Below are 6240 nucleotides of genomic sequence, written 5' to 3'. Positions count from 1 at the left end.
TATATGACAAATCTGCTTAATCTCAAATCTAATAGGATCGTCCAAGCCGATTGGCAAACGATGAAGTAGGCTACTTACTCGCCAATTAAAACGAAATTAATCGTGGCCACTCGTAGGCTTCAATAGTGATCATATACGAGCAGTGTTGTCGCGATGCCAAAAAAAAATGTATCGAAAAAATGAAAAATGGATGAAATGTATAGCTTAATTTTATTTTAAGTATCAAAAAAAGGAAGTTTGCGTGTTTTTTATAATATTAACAATGAAAAAAACCAAAAAAAATTTGAATAAAAATATCTTAATGACGATCTATCAAAATAGGAATGATTTTTAGTAATAAATTTTAGAATTGATTAACGAGGAACAAAAAAAAATATAGCTAGATTTCACAGGTACATGAATACATAAATATGTATGTATTAAAAACTATTCTCGGCTTATCATTAGTAACAGTAATTATCAAGTAATGTATTTAATACATGGGCTGAAAAGTCCCGGGCCTAACAAAAAAAAACACTTTTTTTTCGAAATTAGCTTTAGTCATCAACGTAATTTCCATCAAGAACAACGCAAACACTCTAACATTTCAATACTACTTTTGTAGAACGATTTAGCTTTTGCCTCAAAATTGGTCCTAATTTCAGCGAAACTTCTTCGAGCGAAATTTCTTACCGGCCAGCATTTTTTTTCAGATCTGCGAACAGCCAGTAGTCGCTTGAGCCAAATCTGGTAAATACGATAGATATGGGAGCAATTCGAAAGGGAGCAAGCGTGGCACCCACTTTGAGCAGAGCTTTCTCATAAGTCAAATGCTCATGCAATATAAAGCCAACACGCTTCTTTTTGATATCTTTACGATGCCACCTAACTCACACCACTCGAAATCTCGAAAACTCGATCGAAAAGTGATCATGCAAAACGATTTTGTGAATTTTTTTGATGTTTTCTGGTGTTACCGCCTCATTTGGACGTCCACTGCGTTGTGCATCGTCGATTTCGCTACGACCACGTTGGAAGTCTGCAAACCATCGTTTTATTGTTGCTTCTAATGGAGCGGAGTCCTCAGAACACTTTTCAGGCCTTTATGTTTCACCATCAAGAAGCAGTGAAAAATTACAACACGAAATTCTTTTTGATCGTTTTTATGAAAATAACAAAAGTAGCGCCACTCTTAGCACAATAACTCACGAAGTAATAAAAAGAATATCATGCAATTTTAACGGCTGTCGTTTTCTGAAAAAGAGGTGAATGCAATAAAACTGCATTTGTTAGACTCGGAACTTTTCAGCCCATGTGTTACATTACATGTTAAACTCGTTTTTTCTTTAAAAATTTCTAACGAAAGCCTTTTCGATTTTTCATTTTTAATTAATTTAAACGAATCCCAAAATAAGCGGCCTACAGCCGCCGAGCAAGCAAATTAAAAAGTATGCGGACAGTTCAATATTTTATTTGCGTAAAATTTAAAAGAAAATAGAACTCATAAAAATTGTAAGTTTTGTGCTTTGAAATGCATCAAAATTTTGACCACACGGAAAAATAATGTTTCCTTCGTAAATTGTCAAACAAAAAACGAACATCCCTCTTTTGAGGTAAACTTTCAAGGTAGAATGGCAACACTATAAACCTCTACAAATATATTTTTGCCCACAGTTGCATACTTTCACTTTCATGTGGCTGTAAGTAACACCTCCAACTAGCATCTTTTAAGTTAATCGTCACTGATCTTTGGATGCAATACAAAAATTTAATTGGCTAGTCTCACTGATAATAACTGTACGTGTGAAATTGTACACTTCAGTACGAGTATTGTACATATGTACATGAAAACTTGTTAAAAAATAGAAATGAAATTTAAATCTAAAGATCATTGAACTGATTTTTTAATATAATTGACCTACGAACATAAAATTAATAATTCTTTGATAAATGTTTGTCTTGTTCTTGACGGATTTTGAAGGCAGGAACTTAAATTAGATGCTGTTTTTGAATAAGGTCAAATCGAATAATATTCATCCTTTGCTATATAGATTGATATGAGGGAAGAAGTGTACGCATGTTCGTACACAGTAATGGATTCTAAGACGAGCCTGGAAGTTACGATTCCACTCTTTCTTAACAAACTCAGCAAGTCCTATGTGAGCGAATAAAGTCCTGGGCGATGCTACGACTACTAAAATGCCGTTCAGCTTTGATGATTTCAATAATTTTATCGATATTTTCTTCAACATCTTAAATGCCTGAACGGAATCGACGAAACCAAAATTGTACGTAATTAACTGTTACAGTATCGGCACCATAAACACCATTAACAATTTCAGCGGTGTGGCCTGCATTTGCGCCTTTATCAAAGAAAAACTGTAAAAGGTACCGAATTTTCTTCCTTTGTTGACTTCTATTGTTAACACCATGTAACTCACAACTGAATGAAATAAACCAAAAACTAGTAAAGAATATATTTAGAGTGGAATGTCACCTTGACAACGATCATAAACTTTAAATTGTTTGAGTCATAATTTACGAGATATCGATCACTACAACTATCTACTGAGAGAAATATGGATTTCTTTTTCTTGGCGCTTACACCCTTTTTGTGTGCTTGGCCGAGCTCCTCCTCCTATTTTTGGCGTGCGCCTGTTGATTTTGTTTCTCAAATGGAAGGACTTATAATTTTAAGCCCACTCCGAACGGCAGATATTTTTTATGAGCAAAGAGTCACCCGGTGGTTTGCCATTCGTTATTCGCGTGGCGTGAAAGCATTCGGGGAATATTAAGTTCCCTAAAATGAAGCCACCTCCAAAACCGCTGATCAAAAAATGAAGCGGAAAACTTACGCTCGTTTTAATATGGATTGTTGTGGAATCTGCTAGCTTAAAATAAATAAAACAGCTTTTCAAAAATGTGTAATTTTTCCAAATTTAACACATTTTTTTAAGGTTATCCTTTCGGACGAAAAGAAATTTAACTTAGATGGGGGAGATGGATTTAGTAAGAATTGGAGAGTCTTGCGCTTAGAGCCAAGATACTATTTTTAAAAAAGAAATTTTACCGATGGATCTCAAATGATGTGGAGAGCTGTGAGTATATTTAGAAATATCAATTTCCACTTCCCATTCTTCTTCTTCTTTATTTACCCATTCCATTTAGAATCTTAGCGATTACAAATTCCAAAAATTTGTAAGTGCATAACTCCTCATTTACTTTAATTGTTACTTGATACTATGTCACGATAATCCTCACGCTTGCCCGATTGCTCGAAGTCCAATCCATTCCCTTATGTTCCTTAACTAAGACTTTTGCTTCCTTCCCATGCCACGTTTACCCTCAATTTTGCCTTGCACAATGAGCTGCAACAATTTCCGAAATATACGCTTTTTCGAGACTTTATTTTTGTTATAAGCTCTTTCCTTATTAAATTTATGTAAAATGCTTTGTGTTCAAGATAATTTTAACATTATTCTATAGCACCAAATCAAAAAATCATAAATTGCTGCCATTTCTCAATGTGCCTCTGGTGAAAATCTAATTTCATTTGTAAATTCATTTCATCGCACTTTGAGTTGGTGTGGTGAACAATGTATCCCCTTTTTTGAATGGTCATCACTTTCTTCAGATCTCAATATCATGGAGAACCATGATGAAAATATGTTTAATGGTGTGGCCAATATCAAACCGATAGCTGGGCCTCAGTCACTTCGTTGCCGTCTGAACAACGACTGATTGGACGAGTATGTGAATACGTGTGAAATGATCGTACAGAAGTCGGCTAGCGAATCACCCCTGTGACGTGGCAGCCGAAGTTCCCCTCGCAATTAATTTTTCACTATAGCTATTGGTCAAACCCATATTATTATGGCGCCTATCGTGGTACCGTTACTTTGCTCTCAACGAATTTGACATTGAGTGACGTCATATTGGCACAATCGGTGGCCAGTAGCCAGATTACCGTTTTCGTAACTTAATTTAGCATTTTTTGTCTTTGTTATTTAGTCTCGGAGTTTGGTTCTTTCTTTATGACAATTTTCTGGCCTGTTCTATATTAATTAAAATGTGATGTTTATAATTTTGTAAAATATACATTTTTTAAAAATTAGTTGAATAATTCACACAGTTTTATTAAACTTTACTTTTTGAAGTGAAACATCTTGGGCGTCGATGGACTAGCTAGAATGGAGAGTAAAATTTCAAGGCAATGCAACGTTTTGGGCATTTTCGTTCCGCGAGAGAGAAAAAATACACAATGTAGAGGAAAAGGAGAGAGAGAGCTATACTTTATATATATCTTAGATACACTTTAGGCTATTTTTCCTGAGTTTTCGGCGTCGGATTTATTGGTATTCCCTTGCGGTATTTGTGCCATTGCTGCGGTCCTGGAATCGCTGCATTTGTAACGTTTGTGAGGGTGATAAACGCTTGGAGTAGTGCGCGTTGTTGCCATGGTTTGTATCCGGCGTTTACCTACACCGGTCTCCGTTTTTTGTAAATTTTTTCTATTCTATTCTATTCTCTGCAAATGTTGTGAATTTATTTACATATATATTCTCTCTCTCTCGCTCATTCTCTCTCGGGTCTCTCTCTCATTCTCTCTCTGGTCTCTTCCTCTTTTTTTGTCTGCCTTGAAAGTTTCATTTCTGTTATGTGTACTACCCTACATGCACTTTTTTCTGGTCACATTGCCCGCGATTGCGGTGATTTTTGATGTTCTTCTCCTTCCAGCAGTCAAATCACTCTCTCTCTACTGGAGTGTTGCCTAGCTTTGGATATAAAAACGCACTAAAATGCCCATTTAAAAAAATAAAATACCAAATTTTTAATGAATTACGTAAACAACTTTGTACGCGGGACAAATTGTCTTTAAAATGTGCGCTTTTTAAATAAAAGTTTTATGGTTATGTACAATTTAATCTATGAGTTTTTTGGTAAGAGAACAACTTTTTTGCTATATTTAACTGACCTTTTCTAACCTTCTTTTGTTTAATAATATATTTTTTTGACTTACATTTTCTATTCTATTAGATTAAAATAAAAAGAAACACTAAACTTAAAAATTTTCCCATTTTGGGTATAAAAAAGCCCTAAATTTATGGGGAAGAGCAAATGGTTTACACAACTCAGCTAATGTGACGTCATGTACTTTTTGATGGTCGCAATCTTGTTTCTATCATTCTTGGGTCAAACCTAGTAATCTAGAACGTGTGAGGTGTATTAATTCGAAGTGAATTGGTCCCATACATTATTAGGGAAATCAAACAAAAACAAATTTTAAGAGACTCACCAAAGTGCGTTTATAATTTTGCAACAGTTATATTCGTCTACTCTCTTTTTGCCTAATAAAAATAATGTTGTTTTTGTTGCTTGCAATGTGAAGTTTTTCTCTTAACATATTTGTGCAAATAGTGCATGTAAAAATATTTTCTCTAAAACACAATGAAAAATATAAGTAAGACTACTGTGCGTTTATAATTAAGCTATGGGGTATATGCATATACATAATTGAAAATTCTGCGCGCCGCCGAGATGTATGAACGAATGAATGATACATTCTTGCTTCGGCTGAGGGTCTTCCCACCGCTATAAACGCAGCTGACCATCATTATTATATTTTCATATGTGTCCAAAATTATGTGAAAAAATTTCAATCGGCATAAGTAGTTTTACTTTTTAATTTATTTTACAAGTTCGCCTGTTCAGCTGACGTATTTCCCCCCCTCTATGGCGCAGCTGACTATTTTTGAAGTGAAACTTCTTTAGGCGCGTCGGGGGCCCCAAGGCAGATTGAAAATAGGCGAGTGAAACGGTAAGTTCGGAGCGTTACCGAAATCCGTCAAATGGGCGGGGCCAAGGAGCAGCTGCTCCTTCCCACTCTCGCCTATTCGCTCTCTCTGTCGCTCTCTCGCATCGCAAGCGCTGAACGATGTGAGGGAGCCACCGAGACACGCCGTCTCTCCCCTTCTCTCTCGAATGCCTTTCTTTCTCTCCCGTTTGCTCTATAGCAGTGCTGTCCAAAATGAAAAATGTGAGTGTATAAGTGAGAACGAGAGAATGGGAGCAGCCCAGTGGGAAATTTAAACCAAAATAAATAAATATTGGATTGGAGTAGAAAATTTTTGTGGGTGGAATGGAAATGCCTTTTGATATTACATCTATAGCTTCCTTTGAACGACTTGTAACATAAAAGGCATTGCAAGTCGCCAAAGGCACTTTCTAGCATAAAAAAGTTCTCACAGGGCATTGTATTGC

Source organism: Anastrepha ludens, chromosome 4 (genome assembly GCF_028408465.1).
Source record: "Anastrepha ludens isolate Willacy chromosome 4, idAnaLude1.1, whole genome shotgun sequence".
In the NCBI taxonomy this organism is placed as follows: domain Eukaryota; kingdom Metazoa; phylum Arthropoda; class Insecta; order Diptera; family Tephritidae; genus Anastrepha; species Anastrepha ludens.
This window is presented reverse-complemented; position numbering follows the sequence as displayed.